The sequence below is a fragment of the Dendrobates tinctorius genome, unplaced genomic scaffold (assembly GCF_039654945.1).
Source record: "Dendrobates tinctorius isolate UK_male_01 unplaced genomic scaffold, ASM3965494v1 ptg000007l, whole genome shotgun sequence".
NCBI classification, from domain to species: domain Eukaryota; kingdom Metazoa; phylum Chordata; class Amphibia; order Anura; family Dendrobatidae; genus Dendrobates; species Dendrobates tinctorius.
This window is the reverse complement of record NW_027361675.1, coordinates 51,519,173-51,532,566: the sequence shown is the minus strand read 5'-3', so window position 1 is coordinate 51,532,566 and position 13,394 is coordinate 51,519,173. Positions and strand designations below refer to the sequence as shown.

Here is a 13,394-nt window from a genome sequence, read left to right as displayed (position 1 = left end):
ATCAGAAAGACGGCATGTATTGACTAAACATGTCTGGTAGAGGTCTATCCAAGTGCTCGATAAGAGATATAATACTGCTGCAATAGAGCGCGAGGAACCTGAAGGCGAGAGCGTCTAACTCACCTGAATACAGTACAGAACACCAGTACCACTGAAGCAGTCAACCCCAGACACGTCTCCACAGTAATACGGCCGTTTGAACTACTGTACCTGGAAGGTGGTGCTTCTGAAGCCTGTATAGCGGATATAGCACAGCTGCCATAGGCTCTAAGTATCCTGTGAACAAATCAGCGTGGAGAGAACGTGGAGAAGGGAATAGGAGACAGCCATTTCTGTGTTGCGGTGCAGTCTAGGTCTGGATACCTGATGACATTAGGTAGAATAACGGCTTCTGTGTTGCGGTCAAGGACTGGGTACCTGACGGCATTAGGCAGAATAACGGCTTTTGTGTAGCGGTCTAGGTCTGAATACCTGACGGCATTAGGCAGAATAACGGCTTCTGTGCTGCGGTCAAGGACTGGGTACCTGACGGCATTAGGTCGAATAACGGCTTCTGTGTAGCGGTCTAGCTCTGAATACCTGACTGCATTAGGCAGAATAACTGCTTCTGTGTTGCGGTCTAGGTCTGGATACCTGACGACATTAGGTAGAATAACGGCTTCACGTGTAGTAAGCCGTACTACGAAGACTAGTAAAGTAGATTCTGACCATTCAATTCTTCTGACGGTAGAACATTAGGCCTGGGATCAGAAAGAGACTAACTGCACTCTGTTGTGTGCTATGGTTCCAACCTCTGGACCAGCGAGTTGTGGTCAGCTTCTTTATCCACTGAACCACAGTAGACAATTGCCAGGTAGCACGAACTTCCATCCAGCTGGAAGGCCGGCCAAAACACAGCGGACGTGAAGAGATAGAAGCCGCACATTATTCTGCTTAGAGCAGTATGAAGCCAGCGTCCGGAGGGGGCTGCAGAAAAAAGGAAGGGCGAGTGCCTGTGAACAGTAGATATGGGAGCAGATGCTATGCCAGGGCTCCAGCACCTTTATGTGTGAAGCAATGGTTGAGTGTTGCTCTGCTGAAATCAAGGCACATATGACAAAATCAGATCTCCGATGAAAAAAAGTGCGATTGAAACCCCCTACCAGGCCAACGCCATGCGGCAAATACAGAAGACAGCAGCACGGCTCTCCAAGCCTCTGTGTGTTATGCCAGACATACTGATGCACTAGAGACCGTGCGGCAGAAGATTACAATTACGCCAGGAAAATACACAATGCTAGAGTACTATTACATCAGTGACTGTACAGTTCAAGAGTACAATTACTTCAAAGACTGTACGGCTCCAGAAAACCATTACGTTAGTGACTGTACTGCTCCAGGGACTGTACGACTATAGCGCATTTCACATGAGACGCAATAGCTAAGATGGATCCTCTGCTCCATCATTGGACCTGCGGAAAGTGTGGCCCTGCTTAATTTTACTATGAGGGGCTTATACTCCGCATTGTATCTGATTCGGCTGAGGGGAGATAAGCAGGAAACAGCTGGTCCTGTCCAGTGAAGGCACTAACCGTGTCCCACGCTGGGAGAATACGATCGCTGTGGTGGATGCCGACACAGGGAGGATGCCGAGGTCCAAGAAGATGTATCTCATTTTGCAAGTGAGAGAAGAGGAGCAAAACTGAGCGGTGACTAGGACCGCGCTGCCCTCAGGCAGGACAGAGTCATTACCGGAGTGCTCACACCAATATGGCTGCTCAGAGCCCCCACCTACCCGCCTTAGACAAGGGCGCACTGTGCACAACTCCACTCTGCACAGCCCGAACGGGGGCAGAGCCAGCCGTCAGCTCTGGGGACAGAAAGATGGCAAAGGATATTCTCTCTGTGCCGCAAGGGAGGCCGGACGGAGGGCAGAGCTTGCGCTGGGTGCAGGGAGCGGCTGAGGGAAGACGGGCTGGAAAAAAAAGCCGGCCCGAAACAAGAGGATGGGGGCGGGGCTACAGAGGACTAGGCCGCAATTGAAGTCGGGGCCTAGATTAGACCCAGGAAACTGCTGACGAAGGGGGGGGGCGGCGCGGAGGCCTGAAAAATTCTGGAGTTAGCCACTGGATCCTACCAGAAAGGTCGTCGGGTGCGGGGGGGAAACGGTGGGGCGGGATACACGCACTGAGGAGAGCAGGCTGCTGCCCACCTTCGCCTATTCTGCTGAATAGGGTACCAGCTGGGGGAAGCCTGAAACACACCGCACTCGGCGAGCGGTGGTGAGGGCTTTGACGACCTCGGCAGGGAATGAGCTCCCCACATGTGTGGCAGGAAGAGCAGCCAGGGAGCGGGAAGGAATCTGCCCGATATAAGCTGGGCCTAGACTACTGGAACCTAGGGGATTTCCTCTTCTTTACCTATCTTCTTATGCGGTGTTTACCTCTACTCCCTGTGGTGTCAGACGTCCAAGAACATGTTGCAGGACGTCACATCTCATCCAACTAACAGGCTCTGGTGGGCGAGTAGTTGGGAGACGAAGGGCAAGGACCAGGTCTGGATCACCTAAGCACGCTTCTGTGCTAGGGGTTTGGGTCCTGCCGACTAGACATATGAGGATACGGGGTGGCACTACACGCCGTACTCAGTCTCTTTGTGGGAGTACAGTTGTGACCTTTCACACTGTATCCCTCCTGGTACCTGAAAAGGAACGACGCACATTGAGGTAGATAAGGGTCTAATGAAAGACCCGTGTCCACCTCCTTCTGACACTAAGCTAAACTGCGGAGGAGGAGCCAACTTTTTTTCTGCATAGTGTCAGCCTCCTAGTGGCAGCAGCATACACCCATGGTTTCCTGTGTCCCCCAATGAAGCGATAGAGAAAGTAGAGAGAAGTCTGATCTTTTTTACTCCATACAGGATTTGGCAATTGGGATAAGTAATTGTTCAATCTGTGTAAGGCTACTTTCACACATCAGGTTTTCGGCGTCAGGCGCGATCCGGCGTCGTGCCGGAATGCCGGATCCGGCAAATGTTTTGTAAAACCTGATATGCCGGATCCGGTTTTCTGCCGGATCCGTCTTGTTCTTGACAGACAAAACCGGATCCGTCTCATCCGGTTCATCCGTTTTTCTATCCGTTTTTCGACGGATTACGCCGGATCCGGTTTTTAAAATTGACCCTTGTGGCCTTCCGAACGGGATTGGCTACTGGAAAACTATATATAGCATGTTCCTACAGCCCTTCTTTGACAGGTTGTAGAGAAGAAAGTGCAGGTTGGAGAGAAGAGCAAGTTACTGGCGAAGATGGATGTTGTCATTGGAAATATTACCACTAGAAGTTCTGTGACGGTTTCAGTAATGAGGGACAATTTTGCACTATACTTTGTCACCTCAAGGCAGAGTACACTGGCAGGATGACAGAGTGTGAAAGATTTGTGCCCTAACCAAACTTGTGTACCTTCTGGACCAACAGTATATACCTTTGCCAACCAAAGTTGGCTATCTTGTCATGGTCTTACTATTTTTAGCTTTAGGCCACAGGTGTGTACCTGGTTGTGTTTTATGCAAAGTATTTCACCTTTTAACAAAAGTTGTGTACATTGTTAGGAAATCACCAACAATAAACACAACTTTTTAGGTGAAATACTTTGCTTCAAACACAACCAGGAACACAACTGTGGCAAAAAGCTAAAATTTACCCACAGTTATATACCTGGTTTTGAATACCTTTTTACCTTTGAAATACCCTGTATTTAACCTTTTTTTTAAACATAGTTCGCCGCAGAAAGAAATGACAGACAACCATTGTGAAACGATAATTTAACTTTTATTTAAATTTTTTTTTTTTTTGTAAAATGTTTTTAAAGTGCAAAAAACTTTTTTAATAAAGGTTTTAAACCCAATGGGCATTTTTATTAAAAAACACACATTACAAATCTGTGTAGTGTGGGGTGGAAATACTGCTGGAGGGGCTGCGGGACACTTCGACACTGGGTGTGTGGAGAGAGGACTGGGATCGTGGTGGGGAAGGAACAGTTAGAGGTGAAGGTGTGGAAAAAGCTACAGAATGGGTGGACATGTGGGAGGCAGAAGAGGTGGTGGGTGGTGGAGTGGAGGGTTGGGCAGGGACTGTAGGAGCAGATGATGTTGATGGAAAGTTGTATGGGGAAGGAGTTTGGTACGGGGAAGGAGTTTGGAAGTGGGGAGATGTCTGGTACTGGGGAGGTTGCTGGTACTGTTGAGGTTGCTGATATGTAATAGGAGGGGGAGGATGGAAAGTGGCTGGAGGGGGTGCAGATGTAATAGGAGGGGGAGGATGGAAAGTGGCTGGAGGGGGTGCAGATGTAATAGGAGGGGGAGGATGGAAAGTGGCTGGAGGGGGTGCAGGTGGAGGAACTACAGTGGTGGGAGGTGGAGGTTGGGAGGTAACCTGCTGTAGAGCACCGTGGCACGAATGCATTACATGCATCTGCTGGGTAGGAGATAGTGTTGCCATGCGCTCCACAACAGACCTGAAAAAGGTGTGTTTTGGCGAAGATCTTGCTTCTGAATGCATGGTTTGCAGAAGTGTCTTCACCTCCAGAATGCTGGAGTTGATCTGCTGAAAGCCTGCGGAGATTTGCTCTGACAAGACTTTTGGACAGTTCTGGAAAGATGCATTCAGATGCAAGAACTCTTGCGCATAACTCTTTTCCTGACCCCTCTGCCGCTGCCGCCCAGTACCCGCAGGTGTACTAGAGGTGGCAGGGGCAGAAGGGTGGGGTAAAGGGAAAGCGATCTCACCAGCAGCTTCATGTAATGTAGGCGGCCACGATGCTCCTGTGCTGGTGGATGGGACAGATGGGTCGAATGTGTGGGAAGGCTGGGAAGGTGCAGATGTACCGGGGCGGTCGAAGTGTCCCTCGGTGCCGGTCTCCTCAGGGATCGCCTCAGAAGGGTCCAATCGTGCAGGCTCCCGAGTGCTGCTCACCGTGCTGGGGAATAAAGAGAAAAAAAAACAATTAAAATACTGACATGGTATGGCCCTGGCTGAAAAAAAAAAAGTTACATCTAAGGCCTCTTTCACACTTCAGTTTTTTGCCATCAGTCAAAATCCGCCAAAAATTTGAAAATGGCGGATCCGCAAAAATGGAAACAAAACGGATGCAAACTGATGGAACGGATCCGTTTTGTTGAGGATCCGCCATACCGATTTTACTGCGGATCCTCAACAAAACGGATCCGTTCCATCAGTTTGCATCCGTTTTTGTCATCCGTTGGATCCGTTTTTTGCGGATCCGTTTTTCCACACCTCCAAAATGGGATGCTCCCAAATATGATTCGCTCTTGGAAAATGCTCTCAAATGTGATTGGATGCTGGAAACTAGGGAGAAATATATCTAGGGTGTTGTGATACAATTTCTTTGAAAGGTTTTAGAGCTAGTGGCAGCGATGGAAGGAGTTAGTGCGAGTCTGGAAGGAGTTATTGCGAGTATTGACAGCTTCTGTGTGGAATTGGATCTTCACTTGAATCGGTTGGCAATTATTGCTATCGAGAGGGAGAAAAGAAGACTGCGAATCCTGCGTATGAGGAGACGGCGCCAGTGGATTCATCCCATTAATGCGCAGATGTTCACCCGTGGCGTTTTTTCCACAATGTACCTGGAATTGAGGGAGAATCCGGACAAGTTCTTCAACTACGTGCGCATGCGGATGGAATTCTTTGAGATATTGGTGGATCGTGTTGGAGAACAAATCCGGAGAAGGGACACCTACATGCGGTTTTCTATATCACCGGCGGAGCGTTTGATGGTGACCCTTCGGTAAGTTATCTACCTTTTAAAATGTTTCAGATTCTGCAGGCTTTTATTGTTATGTTATGGCTTGTAGTTTGTATTAATTTTACTTTTTTTCCCTTTTTTTAAGATTCCTGGCAACTGGAGAATCCTTCACCTCCCTCCATTTCCAGTTCCGGATTGGGATTTCCACTATTGCTGGAATTGTACAACAGACCTGCCGGGCATTATGGGATTCTCTACAGGAGGAATACATCCCAGAGCCAACACAGGAGAGGTGGCTGGAGATTGCAGAGAAGTTTCAAGATATCTGCCAGTTTCCAAACTGCATCGGTGCCGTGGATGGCAAGCATATCAGGATTGTGAAACCCATGGGATCTGGTTCACAGTTTTACAACTATAAAAAATACTTTTCCATTGTGCTAATGGCCATTTCGGATGCAAACTGCAAATTCATTGCCGTGGACATTGGTGCATACGGTCGTTCTAACGACTCACAGGTATTCAAGAGTTCCACCATGGGCCGTCGCTTGTATGGAGACAATTTTAACTTCCCACCTCCAAGACCACTCCCTGGAACAACAGGCCCACCAATGCCTTTTGTGTGCGTTGGCGACGATGCTTTTCAACTTTCAAAACACCTACTGAAGCCATATGGTAGTCGTGGATTAACACACCAGAAAAGAATCTATAACTATCGGTTAACCAGAGCGCGCAGAGTGGTGGAGTGCGCGTTTGGAATTTTAACTGCAAAATGGAGAGTCCTGTTAACGGCCATGAAAATGAAAACAGAGACTGTGGATGAGGTGGTAAAGGCCTGTGTAATCCTGCACAATTTTGTCCTTTCAAAGGAACCAGTTTCCATCGATGACAATGTGTATGAAACCACCTTGTGGGATTATGAGCAGCAAACTTTTCGGAGTACTGGTTCAGTGGCAAGAATTAGGGATACCTTTGCAGATTATTTTGTTACACCAGAGGGACAAGTGGACTGGCAATATCACATGATATAATTTTCTTCTTACCAATTGTGAGTAATTTTTTTTTTTTTTTTTTTTATCTGAAATTTTACCAAGTGTTTGCTTTGCACAAGCATTGTGTTTTACCATGTGATTTGGTTAATTTTACACTTTGCAGTGTTAACAATTGTTGGGTACCAAGCGTAAAGTTATCCAAGTGTTGTGTACCAAGCGTAAAGTTACCAAGTGTTGTGTACCAAGCGTTTTACACTTTGAAATGTTCACAAGTGTTGGTTATCAAATGTTGTGCTACCAAGTGTTTTTTTGTACCTTGTACACCACCGGTGTACTGTGAAATATTACCCAGGGTTGTGTGTTGTGTTAACAAGTGTTGTGTTTACCTTTTACACCACTGGTGTAATTTGAATAAAGAAGCAAAAAATAAACATCACAATAAAGTTTTTTGAAAAAAAACAGTTTATTTCTGACAATTTGTATTAACTGTATTTTTTTTTTTTTAATTTTTTTGTAACTTTTTTTGTAACTTTTTTTGGTATTACCTTTTTGGTAACTTTTTTTTGGTATAATATTACCTTTTTTAATTTTTTTTGGTATATTACTTTTTTAATTTTTTTTGGTATATTACAACAGAAAAATTACAAACTATGATACTGTTGGGTGGAGATAGTATTGGAGGGGGGGTTAACAGGGTTGACCACATCGAGGGGGGTAGGGGACTGGGGAGGGAGTTGGTGAGGACCAGAAGTGGAAGGGGGGTTTAACACATGTGGTTGGGACGGGAGTGGATGGACAGACGAGGTTTGTGGGTACATTGAAGGTGTATGTGGGGGTGGGTATGGCGAGGGCATTGGGGTATAATGCAATGGGGAAGGTAGGTACTGGGAAGAATGGAATGGGGAACTAGAGAAAGGAGAGGGAGTGGTAGGAGGAGGGACGGCTGTGTGATTGATGGTGGTGGAAGGATGGACGGGGGGAGGATGGACTGTGGAAGGATAGACAGGGGGAGGATGGACTGTGGAAGGATAGACAGGGGGAGGATGGACTGTGGAAGGATAGACAGGGGGAGGAAGAGATGCTTCAGCAAGCACTTCCACTAGAGCATTCTGACAGGCTTGCATCACACGCATCTGCTGGTGAGTACTTAAACCTTCCATTTGCCGGACAACAGATTGAAAAAAGGTATGTCTCGGTGTCTGGTTTGATTCTAAACTCATCTGTTCCATGTATCTTCTGAGTTCCATGATACTTTGATTGATCATGGTCAACCCAGAAGATAACCGTTGTCCATAAGTGTGGAAACCGTGTTGAACAGTTGAGTTTAGACTCAAACAGTCAGACAAGGTCATCCTTTCCTGACTCCTCAGACGCTGCCGGCCAGAACCAAAAGTTGGTCGAGATGTTGCGGCAGTGTCTGAGGGGTGGGGAACAGGGAACAAGTCGTCACCAGCAGCTTCATGTGATGAAGTCTGCCCTGCTGCTCCAGTGCTGGTGGAGGGGATAGAGGGATCAGACAAGAGGGTAGGTACAGAGGGGTCGGATACCTCGATGTGGTCACCGGGGGCGGTCTCACTAGGGATCACTCCAGAGGGACGCAACTCTGATGCAGACTCCCGAGTGCTGCAGATGGTGCTAAAAAAAAAAAAAGAAGAAAAAAATGTATATTAAAAATATTGATATTTAATTTAAGTCTGCTGAAAAAAAAATTGGTTAAACATTTCTACTACAGGAATTGTTTGGGGAATATTTACCTTCTGCACGCCATTGTAGATCGCAGGAACGCCAGGGCTTGGTAGTTTTTGTACTGGGGTCCCCGGCGTCCTCCCGACGATCCACTCGGGGTCTGAATCTCTTTGTTGTAGTCCCTCTTGAAGCGATCCCGGAGCGACCGCCACCGTGTGATAACCCTGTCACCTGTGAAGCAAAAAAAAAAAAAAAAAGGTTTAGTATTCAACACTTCACATGCTGGAAATATAAGTTACTGAAGTTGTAATACTTACGCACAAAATCCCTGGCCCTCGCATTGAGTTCCTCCCAGTTGTCAATAACTGAAGAACAGACTTCATCCCAGAGCCGTCGTGTGGTTGGTTGGTCGGCATGAAGACGGTTTGCCATGTTCCACAGCGGCTCCCGGATTTCCACCTCATGGATGAGGTCATCACTATCAATAATGACACCCTCCTCCTGATGTCTGCGGGGAGCACGCTGTGAAACCTGTGAAGATAAAAAACAAAACAAAAAGCAAAAAATTACATTATATTCAAACACATGATGTTCATTTAAACAATTATCAAAATAGGGTTACTTACCGTTTGCCGACCACCAGAGGCATCACCTTGACGACCCTGGGATGTCCTGGGAGTCACTCTAGTGCGGGCACCGGATTCTGAAGACTGTGGGAAAAAAAATAAAAAATGTTTGGATGGATGCAGTTATGGTGTGCACTGTGATGAATGTTTGTGTTGGGTGTAGCATTATGTATCTGTGTATGTGCTAAACTTACAATCTGCGCACCCCCTCCGTGTGTCTCTCCACCCTGCACGTCTCCTCCTGGAAGCTCCTCTGAATCAGCTTCCTGTTAAAACATAATAGGATAGTGTTTTTAACCACAAAAAAATTATTTTAAATAAAAAATAAACAAAATTTTTTTTACCTCAGCTCGCTGATGATGTGAGGGGGAGCTTTCAGGAGAAGACATTACGGCTTGGGGCAGCTGTGTTGCTTCCTGAACTGATCTGCAAGTATAAACACACTTGTTAAGCTACTATACAAAGTATCATAATAAGCTTTCAGGCTTTTATACTTACAGGGAAAATGTTTGGCTGGCAGTATCTGCTTCGGCCTGGCTGGCAGTCTCTGTTGCGGTCTGGCTGGGCCTCTCTGCTGCAGCCTGGCTGGCAGTCTCTGTTGCGGTCTGGCTGGGCCTCTCTGCTGCAGCCTGGCTGGCTCTCTCTGCTGCTACCCTGCTGGTAGTGCTTGAAGTGATCTGCAAGTATAAAGAGACTTGTTAAGCTACTATACAAAGGATCATAATAAGCTTTCAGGTCTTTATACTTACAGGGAAACTAATGGTTGCCTGTACGCCGCGGTGTGGCTGTTCCTCTCTGCTGCGGTCAGGGTTGTTTCTGCTGCGGTCTGACCGGTCATGTCTGCTGCGTTGATCCCTGCTGCGGTCTGAATCTCTGCTACGGTTGGGCTGGCCGTGTCTGCCGGTATGGTGGCGCTTCATTGTGTGAACTGAAAGAAAATGATATGAAAGTTTTAAAAAAAAAAACAAAAAAAAAAAAAAACCACATTTTGTATGTGTAATTCCCTGAAACTAATTATACGCAATTTTAAGTGTTTGCATGTCTACATTCCCTTATCTCAGAGTGTAACCAGTGATTGAAGGTGTCTAATATTTTGTGTAAACCTACTTTCTTTGTGTTTTGTAACTGAGTGTAACCAGTAATTGAAGGTGTGTAATTGCTGTGTATACCAGTTTGCATTCCCTGAAACTCTCACCGAGAGTGTAACCAGTGATTAAAGGTCTCACCGTGTAACCAGTGATTGAAGGCGTGTAGTGTGTAATTGCTGTGTATACCAGTGTTTGCATTCCCTGAAACTCTCAACAGAGTATGTAACCAGTGATTGAAGGTGTTTAATTTCTGTGTATACCCACTGTGTTTGCATGGTTTTGAATTCCCTGAAACTCAGTTGTGTATACCCATTTTTTCATGGTATGTTGCAATCTCACTTTTAACCACACTTGTATACCAGAACACTTCAATTACCTTTATGGTAACTTAATTTTACCTTTTTTAAAATGATACAAAGTAGATTTTTTCAAAACAATTTATTTATTTTTTTTTTTATTATTTTTTTTTTTTCCAAAAAATAGGAGCTACTCTGCTCTTTATTTTAAATACCACAATACATGAAAAATAAAAAAACGCAAACACGCATAACACACAGCCAGGCTACACACTCCAGGTGTCTTGCAGGTGGAAGATTTGCAGCGGAGTTTGAAATTCTATCAGTCAGGCTGGTGTTTGATGTCTGGTTCGGTTTCTTCAGTGTGGCTGTTGCCAGATGTCTGGGCACAAACCACATACAATACCATTTAGGCCGGTTTCACATTTGCACTTTATAGCGCAGCGATGGCCTGCACACGTCCGCCACAAATCCCCACCTACTACTGCACATGAATGCTTGCGATCTGCGCACCCTATCTTTATCATAGGGTGCACAGATGGTGCGCTGGCAGGATTTTACAGTGTGCTGCGCACTTTTGAAGGTGTGCCGTGCGCGCCAAAATGCAACATGCTGCGTTTGGCGCGCAAGGGCACACCTTCAAAAGTGCGCAGCACATGGTAAAATCCTGCCAGCGCACCATCTACGCACCCTATGATAAAGATAGGGTGCGCAGATCGCAAGCATTCATGTGCGCTAGTAGGCGGGGATTTGTGGCGGACGTGTGCAGGCCATCGCTGCGCTATAAAGTGCAAATGTGAAATCGGCCTAAATGGTATTGTATGTGGTGTTATTGGGCACAGACATCTACATTAAAACACCAGCCTGACTGATACAGTCAGGCTGGTGTTTGATGTAGATGTCTGGGCCCAATAACACCACATACAATACCATTTAGGCCGGTTTCACATTTGCACTCTATAGCGCAGCTATTTCCTGCACACGTCCGCCACTAATCCCCACCTACTAGCGCACATGAACGCTTGCAATCTGCGCACCCCATACTAAAGATAGGGTGTGCAGATCGCAAGCGTCCATGTGTGCTAGTAGGCGGTGATGACCAGATGGGACGGGGATTAGTGGTGGACGTGTGCAGGTTATCCCTGCGCTATAAAGTGCAAATATGAAACCAGCCTTACACCACACAATCACAGCAAGAAATACAATATTAAAGTTGTATGAAAATAACATGCAGTACACATGCAACAGAAAAAAAAAAAAAAATGCAACACACACACGCACACACGCTCCAGGGGTCTTGCAGGTGGTAGACTTGCAGCTGTGCAGACAGGTTTTATAGCTCTAGTTGAATCTTCTGTCAGGCAGGCTGGAGTCTGATATCTTGCTTGGAGTATTCAATGTTGCTGGTGCCGGATTGTCTGGGCCCAATTACACCACATACAATACACCACTCAATCGCAGCAATCACAGCATAAAAAATACAATATAATTACAGTTGTATGAAAATAAAAAGCAGTACACATGCAACAGAAAAAAAAAAAAAAAAATGGAAAGAAAAAAAAAAAAAAATGCACACACAGGCCACACACATACACACACACGCTCCAGGGGTCTTGCAGGTGGTAGACTTGCAGATGGGCAGACAGGTTTTATAGCTCTAGTTGAATCTTCTGTCAGGCAGGCTGGAGTCGGATATCTTGCTTGGAGTATTCAGTGTTGCTGGTGCCGGATTGTCTGGGCCCAATTACACCACATACCATACACCACTCAATCGCAGCAATCACAGCATAAAAAATACAATATAATTACAGTTGTATGAAAATAAAATGCAGTACACAAGCAACAGAAAAAAAAAATATAAGAAAAAAAAAAAAACAGACATGCAACACTCACAGACCACACACACACACACACACACACACACACACACACACAACACACTTGCAGGCCATACACAGAAATGTCATAGGTATACTCACACTTGGTAAAGCTGGTACTGGCAGGCCTCTTGATAGCTGTGGCTGCAGGCTTGGTGGGTGTCTGGCAGGCTGGGTGGTCTGGCAGGCTTGGTGGCTGTCTTGCAGGCTTGGTGGCTGTCTTGCAGGCTTGGTGGTGGTCTGGCTGGCTTGCTGTCTGGCTGCTACTGCATGTCTGGGCCCAATTAGCCCATCTTATATAGTTTTGGGACTGTCTGGAAAAGTATCTTTTTTTCTGGGCATGCGCAGTGCGATTTTGCGGATCCTGCCGGCGGATTCCGCAAAATCGCGGATCCCGGCGGATCCGCCGCCCATAGGGCCCCATTCTACCGCATGGCTGATGACGGCGGATCCGCCGTCATCCGCCATTTTGACGGCGAAAAAAAACGTTACATTCTCCGTCCCCCTCAGACAGAATCCGCAAAGAATTTTGCGGATCCGCCGAATATCGGACGCAACGGACGACCATCCGTCAAAATCCGCCACTAATGTATCCCAATGGGGAAATTGGCGGATCCGCAACAAGAAAAAGCGGATCCGCCAATTTCAAATTTTGGCGGATTGTGACTGATGGCAAAAAACTGAAGTGTGAAAGAGGCCTAACATTTTTTTGTCACATGTGGTGTGTAATATTTACCTTCTGGTGAGCATTGTTTCCCGGAGGAACGACAGGGCTTGTGCGTACTTGCTCCTGCGTCCTCCAGATCCACTCGGGGCCCGCATCTCTTTATTGAACTCCTTCTTGAAACGATCCCTCACAGACCGCCACCGATTCACAATTCTGTTCCCTGAAACGAGAAAGGAGTGGTTAGTATACAACATCAGTGTTTCACAAACTCCAGTCCTCATGGTCCCCAGGGGTCATGTTTTCAGGATTTCCATAGTAAATAGAAATCCTGAACACATGATCCGTGGGGACCACGAGGACTGGAGTTCGGGAAACACTGGTTTACATCAAGCAACCGGTACTGTATATACTTACGCTCTTTAATC

General features: G+C 46.4%; 1 long non-coding RNA gene across 1 annotated transcript; it reads right to left on the bottom strand.

Annotated features, from left to right (window-relative positions):
- Window positions 1-7,271: 7,271 nt before the first annotated feature.
- On the bottom strand, window positions 7,272-12,999 carry LOC141088491 (uncharacterized). The gene is made up of 3 exons (XR_012231963.1): window positions 12,405-12,999; window positions 9,540-9,969; window positions 7,272-9,467 (listed from the first exon to the last, which is right to left on the bottom strand). It is a non-coding gene; the product is annotated as an uncharacterized lncRNA (long non-coding RNA).
- Window positions 13,000-13,394: the final 395 nt, after the last annotated feature.